Source organism: Ranitomeya imitator, chromosome 3 (assembly GCF_032444005.1).
Source record: "Ranitomeya imitator isolate aRanImi1 chromosome 3, aRanImi1.pri, whole genome shotgun sequence".
Taxonomy (NCBI): Eukaryota; Metazoa; Chordata; class Amphibia; order Anura; family Dendrobatidae; genus Ranitomeya; species Ranitomeya imitator.
In genome coordinates, this window is record NC_091284.1 from 441,715,521 (window position 1) to 441,735,388 (window position 19,868).

Consider the following 19,868-nt stretch of genomic DNA (forward strand, 5'->3'; position numbering starts at 1 on the left):
TGCGATTGCCAGTACCTGTACTGCCAGATCTATTATGGTCTGGGTAAGTCAGCTGGAGGACCAGCTTAAAACTAAGGTTCCTAGAGACAAACTGCTAGACTCTCTATCTCAAATTCGTGAGGGGGTAGCCTACCTGGCGGATGCATTGGTAGACTCTTTGAAGTTAGCAGCTAGATCGGCAGGTCTTTCGAATGCTGCCCGGCAAGTGTTTTGGCTTAAAACCTGGAAAGGCGATGCTCAAGCTAGAGCAAAATTGTGTACTATTCCATGCAGGGGTGAGTACCTATTTGGCCCTGTGATGGATGATATCCTTGCAAAGGCAGAGGATAGGAAAAAAGGATTTCCTAAGGTATTTAATCCTACTTTCAGAAATGCCTTCAGAAGACGAATGCCTTTCCGGAGACCTCATTCAGACCAGGATTGGGAACCAACGGAGCAAAAGAAAATAGGTGCATACTTTGGGGGCTCTTCATCATCATCAAGATGCAGATGCAACTATAAATAAGACTGATCTCCCAGTAGGGGGTAGATTAAAATATTTCTTTAACCAATGGACCAAAATAACATCTAGTAGCTGGATCTTAGGTATAGTTGCATCAGGGTTGAAACTGGAGTTTGAGAAAATGCCTCCAAATCATTAAGTATTGACTACTCTTGATTCTTCGGACCAACAGCAGGCATTAGAAATAGAAATTCAGCAGTTGAGAAAGGAGCAAGTTATTGTAGAAGTTCCAAAAGATCAAGAAAGGGAAGGGTTTTACTCTCCTCTGTTTTTGATTTCCAAGCCTGATGGATCCTTTAGGACCATCATAAATTTATGGAAATTAAATAAATTTCCACAATATCATGCCTTTAAGATGGAGTCCATTAAGTTGATGACTAAACTTCTATTTCCCAGGTGTTACATATCTGTGCTGGATCTAAAAGATGTGTACTATCATCTACCCATTTACAGGGATCGCCAGCAGTTCCTAAGGATGGTGGTGCAGCTAAACGAGCAGGTTAGGCATTTTCAATTTTCAGCAATGCCTTTTGGCCTGTCAATGGCCCGAGGGTATTTACTAAGATAATTGCGGAAGTAATGGCTCATGTTAGAGAAAAGGATACCCTTGTTGTACCCTACTTGAACGATTTCCTGATAATTGGAAATTCTGTGGTCCAATGTAAGGCCCGCTTAAACTATATAATATCATCTCTGCAGGACCTTGGTTGGTTGTAAACCTAAAGAAGTCAAAACTAGAACCCTCACCGTGTCAAGTTTTCCTCGGTATTCTTCTAAACTCGGAGGATCAGTCATGTTTTCTGCCGGAAGACAAAAAACAAAGGATTATTCACAAAGTCAGGGTAGTGAGTAAAAATCCAGATCTAACATTAAGAGATGCAAAGTCCCTGGTGGGGTCATTGACATCATGCATACCGGCTGTTCAATGGGCTCAATCCCATACCCGTATACTGCAATCCGAGATCCTCGAGGCAGAAAGAAAGCTTCAAGGTCGCCTAAGCGGAAAACTAAGGCTATCAATTGCTACTCTCTATGACCTAAAGTGGTGGCTGGACATGTACCATTTGTCAAAGGGGGTTCAATGGGGAATCATACCGGACAATGTAGTCAGGACCGATGCCAGCCCATTTGGTTGGGGAGCTCACATGGGGGATGTTCTGGTCCAAGGGTGGTGGTCAATCCTAGAATCCCAAAGTTCCTCAAACCTGAAAGAACTTGCAGCAGTCAGATATACTCTCCTTCACTTACTACAATAATTGCGGGGTTCACATGTACAGGTGCAGACCGACAATATGACAGTAGTTGCCTACCTCAACCATCAAGGGGGACAATATCACAATCTCTATTGTCCACCACTGCAGAGATACTTGCTTTAGCCGAAGTTCATTTCCTTTCCCTTTCAGCAGTTCACATAAATGGTGAACTCAATGTGGAAGCAGACTATCTCAGCCGACATTGCCTACGCCAGGGGGAATGGTCTCTGGACCGTCAAATATTCAAACAGATAGTCAGACTCTGGGGGTTACCAGTTATAGATCTGTTTGCTACAAGGAGAAACAGACAGGTCAGGAAGCTTGCATCTCTTCAGGTAGCAGACATACCATGCATAGTAGACTCCCTTCAGGTCCGTTGGTATTTTCCTCTAGCATATGCATTTCCCCCAATGTGCTTGATTCCTCTAGTTCTCAGAAAGATCAGGGAGGAGATGGTGAGAGTAATTCTAATTGCCCCCTTCTGGCCCAGGAGACCATGGTTTTCTCTACTCAGAGTGATGTCAGTAACCGATCCTTGGGTGTTACCTGTGAGTCTGGGGCGCCTTTCTCAAGCCCCATTTCATCATCCCAATATGGAGAGTCTTCATTTGACGGCGTGAAACTTGAGAGGGAGTTACTAAAACGGAGAGGATTTTCAGAAACCTTAATATCTACTTTGTTAAATAGCTGAAAGGAGGTTATGACAAAAATTTATTCTAAGGTCTAGAAAAAATTTCTTGCATTTTATCAGCATCCCCTGACAGACCATGTTCCTATTCCGGCTATTCTGGAATTCTTGCAGAAAGGCCGGGAATTGGGTTTGGCAGTTAATACCAAAGTGTCAGCTTTAGGAGCCCTATATAACAGTAATGTGGCGGAAAATAGATCGATATTTAGGTTTATTAAAGCTACTGAGCGTAGTAACCCAGTTCATATTGCTAGATTGCTGCCATGGGACCTAAACTTGGTGTTAGATGCGTTAACACAACCCCCTTTCGAACCATTAGATTCTGCCTCATTTAAGATTCTAACCCTAAAGACAGCTCTTCTGTTAGCCTTAACTTCTGCTAGATGGGTTAGTGATATCCAAGCGTTATCAATAGATCCTCCCTACCTAATGGTCTTTCAGGATAAAATTGTTTTCAAACCAGACCCAGTATACTTACCAAAGGTAGCTTCTAGGTTTCATATGAGGCAGGAGATATATTTACCATCCTTTTACGATAATCCAGTCACAGCAGAAGAGCAGAAATGTCATACTCTATATGTTAAAAGGGCAGTATTAGAGTATTTAAATAGGATACAAAGCTGGAGGCAGAGTAGGGCTGTTCGTTTCTTTCCAGAGTCTTTCCAGAGTCAAAAGGAAGGTTCGAGTGTCACAAAAGGTTCTATCGTCAGATGGACCAGGGATGCGATATGTCTTGCCTATTCCGCCAAAGGGGAAACACAATCCAAAAGGCATCAAGGTCCACTCCACTCGAGCTATGGCCTCATCCTGGGTAGAGAAGGCGGATGTTCCCATTGATATGATATGTAAGGCAGCAACGTGGTCATCTCCTTCCACCTTTTTTAAACACTATAACCTTGATTTATCAGGCAATTCCAGCCTAGACTTTGCACGGTCAGTACTTAGTGCTGTAATCCCTCCCAGATAAATAGTCTCTGAAAGTCTCTTGGAGTGGGTGCTGTCGTGGCGATAGGAAAACAGGTTGTTACTTACCGGTAATAGGATTTTACAGAGTCCACGACAGCACCCACACATTCCCCCCGTAGTTATTCACTAGTTTCCTGCACTCTTTGGAAGGTATGCTGTTCAGTTTTTCACTCTGTGGAGGTGATGGTATTTAGTGTTATTTCAGAAATAATTCATTGGCGGTATCCCTTTGTACTCCGGAACACAAACCGAAGAGGCGAGGGGGACTGCCCCTTTTTAACCTGTAGGTTCCTGTCCTGATGATGGGCGGATCCCCTCTCTCGTACTGGGTGCTGTCGTGGACTCTGTAAAATCCTATTACCGGTAAGTAACAACCGGTATTCCTGCTATATATGTCCCAGTCATTGAGGCCTATATTCTTGCTGCAAACAAAGATATTGAACATTTAAAACAGACATATGACAGAAGTAGATTTAAATTTCCTAATATGACCCGTGAGGAGAATATGGCTCTGATGGAATTGGTTCATGACGGCGACATCACCATCAAACCTACAGATAAGGGTAAGGGTAATGGTGTCGTTGTCATGGACACGTGTAAATATGAGGCGGAGATTATGTGTCAGCTTATGGATACAAATGTTTACAGGAAGTTGTCAGGTGACCCTAAATTCAATATTGAAAAGAAAATTAGAGTAGTCTTAGATGAAGCAAGAAACCATAAAATCATAAATGACAATCTAAATAAATATCTGCTAGTGGATAAGCCTTTTACACCAGTAATATATATATTGCCAAAAATCCACAAATCACTGATTAACCCTCCCGGCAGGCCCATCGTATCAGGGTGTGACTCAAATTTTAATCACATTGGAATCTTTTTTGGACAGAATACTGGGGCCCTTATCTAGACAAACATCTTCTTTTTTAGAAGATACGACGGACTTTTTGTGTAAGTTAAATAAGGTTGGACTTGAGCACGATGTTATTTTGGCATCATTTGATGTTGCCTCGTTGGATACTTCCATTAATCATGACACGGGGTTGGCTGCTGTTCGATGGAAACTTATGAGTGCAGCATATACATCCGAATCTACAGACTTCATCTTAACGCTGCTGGAGAATGTTTTGAGAAATCATTATTTTCTTCTTAAAGGGACACTGTCACCTGAATTTGGAGGGAACAATCTTCAGCCACGGAGGCGGGGTTTTGGGGTTTTTGATTCACCCTTTCCTTACCCGCTGGCTGCATGCTGGCTGCAATATTGGATTGAAGTTGATTCTCTGTCCTCCGTAGTACATGCCTGCACAAGGCAAGATTGCCTTGCGCAGGCGTGTACTATGGAGGACAGAGAATGAACTTCAATCCAATATTGCAGCCAGCATGCAGCCAGCGGGTAAGGAAAGGGTGAATCAAAAACCCCAAAACCCCGCCTCCATGGCTGAAGATTGTTCCCTCCAAATTCAGGTGACAGTGTCCCTTTAAGGATGATTTCTTTGAGCAAAGGAGAGGCACAGCAATGGGTGCCAACATGGCATCTGCTTATGCAAATTTAGTCATGATGGCCATGGAGGAGGAGCTCATCTATGTGTCCCACCACTTCCGTAATGTGCTGGAGTGGTGGAGATGCATAGATGATGTCTTCCTCCTATGGAAAGGGACTGTTGGGGAGCTTGAGGACTTTAACCTTCGTCAAGCTGCATAATTTTACAACGTTAACAGGCTGCAGAGGTACAATTGTACCTTCATATATATTTTATTGAAATTTGGCCAATATATTCTGGACCAAAACTGCAGAGATGTCACGAAATTTCAGCCCTCTACGGCTTTTCGAAAAAAAAAGTTATTGCAATTTTAAAACGGAATAGTTACAATTGTACCTACTCAGCCAGACGAAGGTTAAAATGTTCTTGAATGGTTTGGATAATGATATAATTCACGTTAGTATATTCTGATAGGGAGATCCAATTTTTGGATGTCCTTGTGAAATGTGAGAATAGGACTTTTTCTACTGAAATTTTTGTTAAATCCACCGATAGAAACAATCTATTGAAATATGAGAGTTCTCACCCTCGTAAGCTAATTGAGTCTTTGCCTTACAGTCAATTTCTACGTGTAAAAAGAATAGTAAGCGATGATGCTAAACTTGAAACATCACTGGAGCAAATGACAAGTAAATTCATACAAAGGAAAGACCCTAAAAATGTCTTAAGTAGATGCAGGGATAGAGTGAATGACATTGATAGCATGAACCTTTTGATGAAAAAGAAAAAAAGGAAATAATGCTTTAGCTAGAATTCCCCTAGTAACAACCTTCTGTGAGGAAAGTGACAAAATAACAGGAATAATTAGGAAGCATTGGCCTATGTTGCATAAGTGTCTTCCAGAAATTAAAAAAATATTTAGAATTGAGAGTCCTCAGTGGTTGATACCTTTTAATGGCTAACTGAAAATATGGTAACAAATTGCAAGCTTTCGAGACTACACAGGTCACTTCATCAGGCAAAGACTAAAAGAACAAACCAAACCAAATGCATAGATCGCAGGAAGGAAATGCCAGACAAGAATAAATATAGTACTAATATTTATTTTATTATTATCAGGTAATGAAGTAATAACAAAAAGCAAATAGATAAAAGTTAAATAAAAAAATGTGCACACCACAGTGTATAAAAGGTAACCACCCTCATAAAATAGATATCAATAATAAAATACTGCTATATATGTGGAAAGGTATAGTAATTACTCCATGTTATGCAACTAGAAAAAATTTTTTTTTAAAGAACAAAGGACTTAATCCATAAAGTGCAAAAAGTGCTAATTGTGCTAATTATGCAAAAATAAGGCAACTAAAGTTAGTTGCTAAAAATATATGTGTAATAAAACAGTTGATGTGATAATATGCAGAAAAAAGTGCAATAAAGGCAGACAATTGCAATAATCCTTAATAAAGTGCTCAGAAAAAGTTGCAAAAAGGTATATAACCTTACCACAATATGCAGGATATCTTGGGGGGATAGAACATGTGTGTGCACGTGCGCCCCGATGCGCTTTTCGGTTTTGACTTCCTTCGTCAGGGGGAATACTAGTAGTGTGAAGACGCCCTATATTTATATCACCTATCATTAGTAGTATGGCGCTGTCCGGGTGTGTTCGGCGCATGCGCAGCCAGGAGGTACCATAGGTCCCGGAAAGACGCATCACGTGACCGGACGCACGGCATTGTGGATCTGGCGTTGCCAAGGACACAGAGACGCGGCAAGACCAGGTCCGAGGACACAAGCCGTGCATGCGCACTACCAGGAGCGCGATACATACAATAGAGCGGAGGTGCCATTAGGAACATAACAGGGACTGGCATAAATAAATAATACAAAAATTTAAATACTGCTGTCCCATTACACTAGAGTGGAAACTGGACTACAACTAGAGTGGAAATGGAGAGAGCCATATTGAAAAAAAAAAAAATAATAATAATAATAAAAAATACAAAAATAAAGAATGGATATATATAAATAATAGAAATAATGTAACAAAAATTATATAATATATTTGTTTGCAAAAATTGATTATAGACAAAGCTAATAATCATAATAAATAATAAATAATATTAATAATAATAATAATAGGAAAATAAAAATAAAAATTATATGAAATAATAAGAAAAATATGACAAAAATAATAAAAAAGTGGGACAAATACATAGATAATATATAAAGAAAAAATAAATAAATTACATAGTAAATAATAAAATAGGAACATAGTCTCAATTGTAAACAAAAGTCCATATAGTCTCCAATTGTAGTACAAGCATGTGGATTAAGTGAACCCTTAACCCCTTCATGACCCAGCCTATTTTGACCTTAATGACCTGGCCGTTTTTTGCAATTCTGACCAGTGTCCCTTTATGAGGTAATAACTCAGGAACGCTTCAACGGATCCTAGCGGTTCTGAGATTGTTTTTTCGTGACATATTGGGCTTCATGTTAGTGGTAAATTTAGGTCAATAAATTCTGCGTTTATTTGTGATAAAAACGGAAATTTGGCGAAAATTTTGAAAATTTCGCAATTTTCACATTTTGAATTTTTATTCTGTTAAACCAGAGAGTTATGTGACACAAAATAGTTAATAAATAACATTTCCCACATGTCTACTTTACACCAGCACAATTTTGGAAACAAAATTTTTTTTTGCTAGGAAGTTATAAGAGTTAAAATTTGACCAGCGATTTCTCATTTTTACAACGAAATTTACAAAACCATTTTTTTTAGGGACCACCTCACATTTGAAGTCAGTTTGAGGGGTCTATATGGCTGAAAATACCCAAAAGTGACACCATTCTAAAAAATGCACCCCTCAAGGTGCTCAAAACCACATTCAAGAAGTTTTTTAACCCTTCAGGTGCTTCACAGCAGCAGAAGCAACATGGAAGGAAAAAATGAACATTTAACTTTTTAGTCACAAAAATTATCTTTTAGCAACATTTTTTTTATTTTCCCAATGGTACAAGGAGAAACTGAACCACGAAAGTTGTTGTCCAATTTGTCCTGAGTACGCTGATACCTCATATGTGGGGGTAAACCACTGTTTGGGCGCACGGCAGGGCTTGGAAGGGAAGGAGCGCCATTTGACTTTTTGAATGAAAAATTGGCTCCACTCTTTAGCGGACACCATGTCACGTTTGGAGAGCCCCCGTGTGCCTAAAAATTGGAGCTCCCCCACACGTGACCCCATTTTGGAAACTAGACGCCCCAAGGAACTTATCTAGATGCATAGTGAGAACTTTGAACCCCCGGGGGCTTCACAAATTGATCCGTAAAAATGAAAAAGTACTTTTTTTTCACAAAAAAATTCTTTTAGCCTCAATTTTTTTCATTTTCACATGGGCAACAGGATAAAATGGATCCTAAAATTTGTTGGGCAATTTCTCATGAGTACACCGATACCTCACATGTGGGGGTAAACCACTGTTTGGGCACATGGTAAGGTTCGGAAGGGAAGGAGCGCCATTTGACTTTTTGAATGAAAAATTATCTCCATCGTTAGCGGACACCATGTCGTGTTTGGAGAGCCCCCGTGTGCCTAAACATTGGAGCTCCCCCACAAATGACCCCATTTTGGAAACTAGACCCCCCAAGGAACTTATCTAGATGCATATTGAGCACTTTAAACCCTCAGGTGCTTCACAAATTGATCTGTAAAAATGAAAAAGTACTTTTTTTTTTCACAAAAAAATTATTTTCGCCTCAGTTTTTCATTTTCACATGGGCAATAGGATAAAATGAATCCTAAAATTTGTTGGGCAATTTCTCCCGAGTACGCCGATACCTCATATGTGGGGGTAAACCACTGTTTGGGCACACGGCAGGGCTCGGAAGGGAAGGCGCGCCATTTGACTTTTTGAATGGAAAATTAGCTCCAATTGTTAGCGGACACCATGTCGCGTTTGGAGAGCCCCTGTGTGCCTATGCATTGGAGCTCCCCCACAAGTGACCCCATTTTGGAAACTAGACCCCCCAAGGAACTTATCTAGATGCATATTGAGCACTTTAAACCCCCAGGTGCTTCACAGAAGTTTATAATGCAGAGCCATGAAAATAAAAAATAATTTTTCTTTCCTCAAAAATGATTTTTAGCCTGGAATTTCCTATTTTGCCAAGGGTAATAGGAGAAATTGGACCGCAAATGTTGTTGTCCAGTTTGTCCTGAGTACGCTGATACCCCATATGTGGGGGTAAACCACTGTTTGGGCGCACAGCAGGGCTCGGAAGGGAAGGCACGCCAATTGGCTTTTTAAATGGAAAATTAGCTCCAATCATTAGCGGACACCATGTCACGTTTGGAGAGCCCCTGTGTGCCTAAACATTGGAGATCCCCCACATATGACCCCATTTTGGAAACTAGACCCCCAAAGGAACTAATCTAGATGTGTGGTGAGGACTTTGAACTTCCAAGTGCTTCACAGAAGTTTATAACGCAGAGCCATGAAAATAAAATAAAAATTTTATTTTCTCTAAAATGATTTTTTAGCCTGCAATTTATTATTTTCCCAAGGGTAACAGGAGAAATTTGACCCCAAAAGTTGTTGTACAGTTTCTCCTGAGTACGCTGATACCCCATATGTGGGGGTAAACCACAGTTTGGGCACATGTCGGGGCTCAGAAGGGAAGTAGTGACTTTTGAAATGCAGACTTTGATGGAATGGTCTGCGGGCGTCACGTTGCGTTTGCAGAGCCCCTGGTGTGCCTAAACAGTAGAAACCCCCCACAAGTGACCCCATTTTGGAAACTAGACCCCGAAAGGAACTTATCTAGATGTGAGGTGAGCACTTTGAACCCCCAAGTGCTTCACAGAAGTTTATAACACAGAGCAGTGAAAATAATAAATACGTTTTCTTTCCTCAAAAATAATTTTTTAGCCCAGAATTTTTTATTTTCCCAAGGGTTACAGGAGAAATTGGACCCCAAAAGTTGTTGTCCAGTTTCTCCTGAGTACGCTGATACCCCATATGTGGGGGTAAACCACTGTTTGGGCACACGTCGGGGCTCAGAAGGGAAGTAGTGACTTTTGAAATGCAGACTTTGATGGAATGGTCTGCGGGCGTCACGTTGCGTTTGCAGATCCCCTGGTGTGCCTAAACAGTAGAAACCCCCCACAAGTGACCCCATTTTGGAAACTAGACCCCCCCAAGGAACTTATCTAGATATGTGGTGAGCACTTTGAACCCCCAAGTGCTTCACAGACGTTTACAACGCAGAGCCGTGAAAATAAAAAATCATTTTTCTTTCCTCAAAAATGATGTTTTAGCAAGCAATTTTTTATTTTCTCAAGGGTAACAGGAGAAATTGGACCCCAGTAATTGTTGCCCAGTTTGTCCTGAGTACGCTGATACCCCATATGTGGGGGTAAACCACTGTTTGGGCACATGTCGGGGCTCGGAAGTCAAGTAGTGACGTTTTGAAATGCAGACTTTGATGGAATGGTCTGCGGGCGTCACGTTGCGTTTGCAGAGCCCCTGGTGTGCCTAAACAGTAGAAACCCCCCACAAGTGACCCCATTTTGGAAACTAGACCCCGAAAGGAACTTATCTAGATGTGAGGTGAGCACTTTGAACCCCCAAGTGCTTCACAGAAGTTTATAACACAGAGCAGTGAAAATAATAAATACGTTTTCTTTCCTCAAAAATAATTTTTTAGCCCAGAATTTTTTATTTTCTCAAGGGTAACAGGAGAAATTGGACCCCAGTAATTGTTGCCCAGTTTGTCCTGAGTACACTGATACCCCATATGTGGGGGTAAACCACTGTTTGGGCACACGTCGGGGCTCGGAAGGGAAGGAGCACCATTTGACTTTTTGAATAAAAGATTGGCTGGAATCAATGGTGGCGCCATGTTGCGTTTGGAGACCCCCTGATGTGCCTAAACAGTGGAAACCCCTCAATTCTAACGCCAACACACCCCTAACCCTTATCCCAACTGTAGCCGTAACCCTAACCACAACCCTAACCCCAACACACCCCTAACCCTAACCACAACCCTAATTCCAACCCAACCCTAACCCTAAGGCTATGTACCCACGTTGCGGATTCGTGTGAGATTTTTCCGCACCATTTTTGAAAAATCCGCGGGTAAAAGGCACTGCGTTTTACCTGCGGATTTACTGCGGATTTCACCTGCGGATTCCTATTGAGGAATAGGTGTAAAACGCTGCGGAATCCGCACAAAGAATTGACATGCTGCGGAAAATACAACGCAGCGTTTTCGTGCGGTATTTTCCGCACCATGGGCACAGCGGATTTGGTTTTCCATAGGTTTACATGGTACTGTAAACCTGATGGAACACTGCTGCGGATCCGCAGCGGCCAATCCGCTGCGGATCCGCAGCCAAATCCGCACCGTGTGCACATAGCCTAATTCTAAAGGTATGTGCACACGCTGCGGAAAACGCTGCGGATCCGCAGCAGTTTCCCATGAGTTTACATTTCAATGTAAACCTATGGGAAACAAAAATCGCTGTACACATGCTGCGGAAAAACTGCACGGAAACGCAGCGGTTTACATTCCGCAGCATGTCACTTCTTTCTGCGGATTCCACAGCGGTTTTACAACTGCTCCAATAGAAAATCGCAGTTGTAAAACCGCAGTGAAATGCGCAGAAAAACCGCGGTAAATCTGCCATAAATCCGCAGCGGTTTAGCACTGCGGATTTATCAAATCCGCTGCGGAAAAATCCGCAGAGGACCAGAATACGTGTGCACATATCGAAACCCTAACCCTAACCCTACCCCTACCCCTACCCCTACCCCTACCCCTAACCCTAACCCTACCCCTAACCCTACCCCTAACCCTACCCCTAACCCTACCCCTACCCCTAACCCTACCCCTAACCCTACCCCTACCCCTAACCCTACCCCTAACCCTAGTTCTAACTCCAACCTTAGTGGAAAAAAAAAAAAATTCTTTATTTTATTATTGTCCCTATCTATGGGGGACAAGTGGGGGGGGGGGGGGTCATTTACTGTTTTTTTATTTTGACCACTGTGATAGATTATATCACAGTGATCAAAATTCACATTGGAACGAATCTGCCGGCCGGCAGATTCGGCGGGCGCACTGCGCATGCGCCCGCCATTTTGGAACATTGCGGCGCTCGGGGAAGAAGACGGATGGACGCCGCCAGGATCGGTAAGTATAAGGGGGGGAGATCAGGGCACAGGGGGGGGAGATCAGGGCACGGGGGGGCGTCGGAGCACGGGGGGGGAGGGATCGGAGCATGGGGGAGAGTGATCGGTGTGCGGGCGGGTGGATCGGTGTGCAGGGGGGGTGGATCGGTGTGCAGGGGGGGTGGATCGGAGCACGGGGGGGGATCGGAGTGCGGGGGGGTTTGATTGGAGCACGGGGGGTGTGATCGGAGCACGGGGGGAGCGGACAGGAGGACGGGGGAGCGGAGCACAGGACGGAGGGGAGCGGGCCACAGATCGGGGGGCTGGGGGGGCGATCGGAGGGGTGGGGTGGGGGCACATTAGTATTTCCAGCCATGGCCGATGATATTGCAGCATCGGCCATGGCTGGATTGTAATATTTCACCATTTTTTTAGGTGAAATATTACAAATCGCTCTGATTGGCAGTTTCACTTTCAACAGCCAATCAGAGCGATCGTAGCCACGAGGGGGTGAAGCCACCCCCCCTGGGCTAAAGTACCACTCCCCCTGTCCCTGCAGATCGGGTGAAATGGGAGTTAACCCTTTCACCCGATCTGCAGGGACGCGATCTTTCTGTGACACAGCATATGCGTCACAGGTCGGATTGGCACCGACTTTCATGACGCATACGCTGTGTCACAGGTCGGGAAGGGGTTAAAGATGAAATATATCCACGGAGTACATTCATAGGTGATCACTAGGTAGAAGATCCATGATAGGAGGTTTTAACTTCAAGGGCAATCCAGAGGCAATAGTAATCAATATCAAGAGAAATATATCTAAAAAATAAGTAAAAATATAAAATTATAAAAGGCGTATGCACAATATTAAAATATAAAATATAAACAAGCAGGTATATACAATAAGTGAATGAACAAAGAGAATTTATTATAAGAAGGACGCAAAAGATACAGTTATATGAAAAAGTTTGGGCACCCCTATTAATCTTAAGCTTAATGTTTTATAAATATTGTTTTTTTTTGCAACAGCTATTTCAGTTTCATGTATCTAATAACTGTTGGACACAGTAATGTCTCTGCCTTGAAATGAGTTTTATTGTACTAACAGAAAATGTGCAATCTGCATTGAAACAAAATTTGACAGGTGCATAAGTATGGGCACCCCACCAGAAAAGTGACATTAATATTTAGTAGATCCTCCTTTTGCAAAAATAACAGCCTCTAGTCGCTTCCTGTAGCTTTTAATGAGTTCTTGGATCCTGGATGAAGGTATTTTTGACCATTCCTCTTTACAAAACAATTCCAGTTCAGTTAAGTTTGATGGTCGCCGAGCTTGGACAGCCCTCTTCAAATGATCCCACAGATGTACAATGATATTCAGGTCTGGGGACTGGGATGGCCATTCCAGAACAGTGTAATTGTACCTCTGCATGAATGCCTGAGTAGATTTGGAGCTGTGTTTTGGATCATTGTCTTGCTGAAAGATCCATCCCCTGCGTAACTTCAACTTTGTCACTGATTCATTATTGTCAAAAATCTGCTGATACTGAGAGGAATCCATGCGTCCCTCAACCTTAACAAGATTCCCAGTGCCAGCATTGGCCACACAGCCCCAAAGCATGATGGAACCTCCACCAAAGTTTACTGTGGGTAGCAAGTGTTTTTCTTGGAATGCTGTGCTTTTTGGCCGCCATGCATAACGCCTTTTTGTAGGACCAAACAACTCAATCTTGGTTTCATCAGTCCACAGGACCTTCTTCAAAAAATAAATTGGCTTCTCCAAATGTGCTTTTGCATACCTCAGCCGAATCTGTTTGTGGCGTGCTTGCAGAAACGGCTTCTTTCGCATCACTCTCCCATACAGCTTCTCCTTGTGCAAAGTGCGTTGTATAGTTGACCGATGTACAGTGACACCATCTGCAGCAAGTTGATGTTGCAGCTCTCTGGAGGTGGTCTGAGGATTGTCCTTGACTGATTTCACCATTCTTCTCTGCCTTTCTGATATTTTTCCTGGCCTGCCACTTCTGGCCTTAACAAGAACTGTACCTGTGTTCTTCCATTTCCTTACTATGTTCCTTACAGTGGAAATTGACAGGTTAAATCTCTGAGACAGCTTTTTGTATACTTCCCCTGAACAACCATGTTGAATAATCCTTGTTTTCAGATCATTAGACAGTTGTTTTGAGGAGCCCATGATGCCACTCTTCAGAGGAGATTCAAACAGGAGAACAACTTGCAAGTGGCCACTTTAAGTAGCTTTTCTCATGATTGCATACACCTGGCTATGAAGTTCAAAGCTCAATGAGGTTAGAAAACCCAAAAAAGTGCTTTGGTAAGTCAGTAAAAAGTAGGTAGGAGTATTTAAAACATCTGTTTTGCATTTGCAATCTCTCTTCTGGATCTCTCCATACCTTTGGGTAAAAGGCTGCGAACACGGTTCAAAGAATCCACATCACCAGTGAGTTTTCTGTTTTCTGTTTATGTCTGTATGAGAGTTGAATAATAGAGTTATAAGATTATAATTGTTATCTGTATTTTCTGTCAATATCCTAATTGGATGTGTATTTGTTTAAGTGTGTGTGCCTAATACAGAGCTGGAATAGGCTCCGTGCAGTGTTGTTATTTTGGTCATTTTGGATTGGCACTACATTATATGAAGCTGTATTTTATATAGGGCCGTGGTTTTTGTTGTTTGGCCTTAAGGTGCTTTCAGAGTGTCAGTAGACACTGCTGCAGTTTTTTTATATTGAGTTGTGTTTATTCCAAAGAGCAAAATATGCAGGCTGTATGATCCTTATATGTCTAAGAGAACCTTTGAATGAGATGAGAGGTGAGTAAATGAATATAAAGGATTTTCTTCTTGTAAAAATCAACTGAAAAGTGAAAGGAAAAGGGAAATAACAGTCCCTGAATGAGCATGTATGAATGAATGATCACATACTGTAAGTATCATTACTTATCTTACTGTTGTTGATTGTCCAGGATGAATGAGTTGTGGATATTTTTAATGTACATGCTCTGGATAGAGCTAAAAATATAGTTAAAAAGAAAAAGCGGAGTGATATGCTCATGCCAAGAGATGAGGTGAGGAGTGACAGTCAGGGTTTAAAAACATTTTGTTCCATCAAATATAGCCCCCAATACAATATGATTAAGTCTCTCATTTTAAAAAACATTCCCATTTTGTATGAGGTTGAAATTTTATCCACTATTCTATCTTCAGGGTGTCAAGTGGTTGCAAAAAAAGCCACCACTTTATCTGACATTCTTTCTCCAAGTTTTTTTGATACTGGGAATGTTTCGCGCACCTGGCTACATCACCCTGGCTTTTACCGCTGCGGTGCTCCTAGATGCCGCACATGCGCTCATTCCGTTGTCACACATTCTTTTTATGATAGTGATAATAGACAAGAATTCAAAATACAGCAATTTATTAACTGTAATAGCAAGAATGTAGTATATATGATTACATGTACAAAATGTAAATTGCGTTATATAGGGTGTACTACTCGCATGCTTAAGACTCGTATCTCTGAGCACATTACTGATATTCTTGTCTCCACTAATAGCAATCGCTCCATGCCTTATGCTTCAAAGCATTTTATTACCTGTCACCAGAGGAGCACAGCATTTCTTCCTGTTGTCGGCATTGAGAAGCTTGCGATGTCAGCCAGGAGAGGAGACTTCAAAAGACGCTTAATGACGCGTGAAGCTTATTGGATGTTCTGACCCAACACTTGCTATCCTGCGGGCTTAAATGCTCGCAAAGAAATTATGTTCCACTATTAAGATATCACTTCTGTATTTAGTTTTTTATGTTATTTTTTGTATCTTTGCATGTCAGTTTTCTTAATTGTTCGTTATTTTATGGTTTTTGTGATGTTTTTAACGTACGAATTTACTTATGTGTCAGGTGATAGATTCATTCATTGTGATTGGTTGCATCTGGTATTTAACCATGCTCTGATGCACAATGAGCAGCTTTGAAAAAGAACACACTGTTCGAAACGCGTAGCCTGTTGCTACTCATTCTCCTGTGAACCATGTCATTGGACTTTGGATTTTATTCTCAATAAAATTTGGATATTTTTGGAAGCTGGATTTTCTCTTTTCCGGTTTGCTACATTTAATTTATATCTGAGATTCAGTTAAACCCGTTTTATATATGGTTTGACATTGGATAGGTTTCTATATGTGTTTTGGCCGGATGCGGTCAGAATCAGCTTATTCAAGTTGTGCAGTGATCTGCCTGTATAGAGAAACTGTTTTTTATTCCGAGAGGATGAATGTTTTGTAGAGATTAAATCTGAAAACTGCTACATTCTGTTTCTGTGTGTAAGACAACAAGCTCTTATCTGTGTTTATACCTGATGGGAGGGGTGAGTCGAACCCCTGCGTGAATTGCTTGTGATTTCTCCTCTCTGTGCTGTGGGCCAGAGGAAGGGGGGCATGGAGCTGCACTGAAGAATATGGAGCTGTGCATATTCTGTCCTTGGTTTACTACGCGCTGTGAGATTTGAGTTTAAAGCAATAGTACTGTATGTATTGAAGTAGAAAGGAATATTGTAAGTTGAAGTTGGACATTGAAAGTAAAAGAACTGTGCCTATTTTAGAGGAAACTTGTAAGTGATTGAAAGATTGGTAAAAGATTCACCTGCTTCAAGTTAAGTAATTGATATGTATATATAGCAAACTGAGGATCAACAGAGGAGGTAGCCAACTGCACGGCTGATGTAGTAGGTGAGAGTCTTCCTGCTACAGTCAGCTTACGGCACATAGGTGGATGTAACCTTGCCGTTCCATGGAGCTGAGCTAGCCAGCTGATCTACCGGGTGATAGGTGGATGTAACCTTCCCCGCTAAATCCTTTAGGTCTACCGGGTAATAGGTGGATGTAACCTTTCCCACTAAATCTTAACACTCGCTCTGACTTGTCACGTGTGGCCTTCTGGTGAAGGCAAGGCACACTAAAAAGGGCATTTGCAGAATAAAGGTGAGTTGTCTGAGCGAATAAGTTGAAGCGATGGGCAACTTGTTCTGTGTGCAGTCAGGACCCTCAATGGGATCCAGAACGGCTGTACAGATTAAAAAAGGAAGCAGTGAAAGATGTGAGACCAATATTGAAAAAGGCAAAAATGCCAGAGTGTGGATGTTTGGATGCACAAAAATGCACAGACAAGGGAAGAAAATAGCAAGTGAATAAATGGCATCTGAGAGAGTGCAGCAGGACGGAAGTAAGGTGTATTATGAATGTTTTGATGCTCAAAAGTCCGACTATGACTGACACATTACTGCTGCGGTCATACCTTTGCATAACCAGAGACCCAGACAAGACAGATGGATTTGTAAACACTGTGGTCAGACAAACCCAGCCTGGAGAAATACTTGTATGATCTGTGCTACAACCCGACCTAAGTGAATTGCACTGAATCCTGTCCAGACAAGATCACATGTAGTGACATAAGAAGCTGATACAGGATAGTGGTTAGTGGGTAGTGGGGACATTAACTTTTGGGAGTAAGCTGACAGTAATCCTTTTGGGAAGGAGCTGTAGACCAGCATGTCATGTCACCCCCAACCGGTCATCTAGTCACCCCCACCACATCAGGTAGTGTAAGACAGATACAAGAGTATTATCCCTGGAAGCCCTCTGACTAGCTAGCTACGCTAAAACAATTGGCTGACCCTGAGAACCAACCTTTCCCATTTTACAGACAAAGAAAGACAATATGATAAACGTATAAGTGAACCTGAGCAGACCTAGAGAGTTATTGAGCACAAAAGCAGGTGACGTACCAGGACGCAAATTAATACTTTTACAGATGTGACAAAAAGAGAGAGTGCAGAGATGTACTTTGGACGGTTACAGCTGAAATGGGCAGACATGGGGTACAGTCCAGTAAACCCACTTGATGTTAAAATATTGGTAAATACATTCATTGACGGTATGACAAAAGGCTTACGAGACACAGTACAGACAGCCAGACCTGAATGGAGAAATGTAGATCCAAAGACCTCCTGAAGGTTGCTAAAGGAGTTGAAGAAACTAGGACAATAAGATGACGTGTCATGTATGCTGGAGTACAAGGAAAACAGTAGAGACATAGTAAGGGACCTAAGGACTTAGAAACAATGAAGTGCTGGAATTGTGAAGAAAATGGATACTCAGACCAATCTTCCACCTCCTTCACCTTCAGATTAGGAAACTGACAACCCAGTGACAAATGTGTGCCCTGTTCTTGTCCCCTCCGGACCTGGTCCTGCCTTGATGACCACCATACCAATGCTGGGAGGGAAAGAGACAGAATTCTTGACTGACACTGGGGCAGCCGGAACTGTGGTACACAAAGACTTGATACTGCCAGACATGATTACTGACGAGACTGTGAAATACGTGAGGGTAGAGGGACAAGCGACTAGACAAAAAAGACTAGAGTCACGAGACAGCCAAGAGGTGCTTACAAAATTATTGTTAGTGACAATACCCCTATGAATTTGCTGGGAGTAGAGTTGAGTGCTGTCTAGGCACTATACAGTACTCTCCTGAGGGTATTACAGTCACAAGTCCCCTTTCATATTAACACTTGGGGCAGAGGGACGCCAGGGTCTTCCACGTGCACGTTATGCCACAGGTAAATCATGCCCTATTATAGTTACACTTAATTCCATTCATTTGCCAGTTTAGTAGTTTTCCTTACACAAGATGGTATAGTTACCATATATTTCTAGGTTGTCTTCATATGATATATAGTTTTTTAGCCATTCATTATATTGGCTCAAACCATAGTCACTGTTTATTCGTCTTTTCCACTTCTTATACCTTATCGCAAGCAACTGACATCGATATTTGGTATTTTTCAAATCCCTTCTTTTTGTATTTGGAACTGTTAGTTATGGATTTACATAGGGCTGCTACTTTCTTAGAATTGTGCTTTGCTGTGGCCTATGGCATTGTGCTCCCCTGTTTTATGACTCAGTATCTTTCGTAATTATATATATATTTTCTTATATATAATTTTCTTTTGGCAACATTCTGACAATCAGTATCTTTTTTCTTTCACTCATGAAGGTAAACAATACTGTTGGACGGTCCTCCCACAAGGGGGAAAGAACTCCCCAACCATCTATTCAACAGTGATGGCAGGGGTTCTTGAGAAGTGGCAACCACCTCTTCCACAGATTGTACTATTACAGTACATGGATGACCTCTTGCTCTGCTGCCTAGACCAGACGTCCTGCAAGGAAGCTACAGTTTCCTTGCTGTGTTTTTTTTTGGCAGAAAGGGGTTGCAAGTAGTGTTGAGCGATACCGTCCGATACTTGAAAGTATCGGTATCGGATAGTATCGGCCGATACCCGAAAAGTATCGGATATCGCCGATACCAATACCCGATACCAATACAAGTCAATGGGACACCAAGTATCGGAAGGTATCCTGATGGTTCCCAGGGTCTGAAGGAGAGGAAACTCTCCTTCAGGCCCTGGGATCCATATTAATGTGTAAAATAAAGAATTAAAATAAAAAATATTGATATACTTACCTCTCCGGAGGCCCCTGGACATCACCGCTGGTAACCGGCAGCCTTCTGTGCTTAAAATGCGCGCGTTTAGGGACTTCCATGACGTCACGGCTTCTGATTGGTCGCGTGCCGCTCATGTGACCGCCACGCGACCAATCACAAGCCGCGACGTCATTCTCAGGCCCTAAACTCCTCATTCTAGGAATTTAGGACCTGAGAATGACGTCGCGGCTTCTGATTGGTCGCGTGGCGGTCACGTGAGCGGCACGCGACCAATC